Raw genomic sequence first — 865 nt, 5'->3', positions numbered from 1 at the left:
ACTGTGAATATATTTAGTCATGTTTGTTTACAATTGAAACTCTGGGAATTCAAAATTAACGTCCTTGCCTGTGAGCTTCTTATAGACACCAGAAAAAGTTTCAACCTTGTGCTCCACGTTGTTCTCCTGGGCTTTGTCCAAGTGCACCTTTATGAGTCGGCTGCCGTCCAATTTCACACGGACTCTCTTGCCCACAGTTTCACTTGGGAAGACTAAGTCCTCAAGGATCGCCTCGTGCACAGCTGTCAGAGTGCCGCTGCTGGGACGCTTTTGCTTATTTTTTGTAAGGCTTTTTCGAGTTGGCTTAGGCAGAATTCTCCTCCAGGTAATGAAGACAACATGCTTCCCACTGAACTTTTTCCTCCAATTCCTGTACTAGCCGGACTTGAATTTTCTGGAAAGATTTCAGTTGAGGAACGGGAACAAAGATTATGATAGCTTTCCAACCACCAGCAACTTCAATTTCCTTAGCTGCAGTTATATTCAGCTCCCAGAGCTGAGCCTTGAGGTCCGAGTTCCTCTCCAGCTCCAGCAGGGCCTGGGAAATGCCCGACTCGAACTCATCCAGCTTCTCGCCATTAGGCTTCACCATCTTGGTGCTTGAGCTGAACATGGCTTTCTCCATGCAGAAAGCCGAAGAGCCCTTTTTTTTTTTTTTTTTAAGGGAGACAGGTCTCACTATGTTTCCCAGGCCTTGAACTCTGGGCTCAAGGTCAGGGAATCCCCCACCTCAGCCTTCCCGTGTAGCTGGGACTATGGGTGCTCCCCACCCTGCCACCTAGGAGATCTCCCACCCCTTTGTGTTCCTATCAGTGGCAAAGTGCAAACAAACGCCTTCCCCATATGATTTAGGAAGGCCCCCGAG

At 48.3% G+C, this 865-nt stretch overlaps 1 pseudogene across 1 annotated transcript; it reads right to left on the bottom strand.

Annotated features, from left to right (window-relative positions):
- On the bottom strand, positions 1 to 613 carry LOC100947003 (annotated as a pseudogene). Its single transcript, XR_154930.2, has one exon. The product of XR_154930.2 is annotated as a 40S ribosomal protein S7 pseudogene (transcript).
- Between the last annotated feature and the right edge of the window lie 252 nt (positions 614 to 865).

The sequence above is a fragment of the Otolemur garnettii genome, unplaced genomic scaffold (assembly GCF_000181295.1).
Source record: "Otolemur garnettii isolate 467f Iridium unplaced genomic scaffold, OtoGar3 scaffold00266, whole genome shotgun sequence".
NCBI classification, from domain to species: domain Eukaryota; kingdom Metazoa; phylum Chordata; class Mammalia; order Primates; family Galagidae; genus Otolemur; species Otolemur garnettii.
The sequence above is the reverse complement of the archived record's forward strand: the minus strand, read 5'-3'. Positions and strand labels throughout refer to the sequence as shown.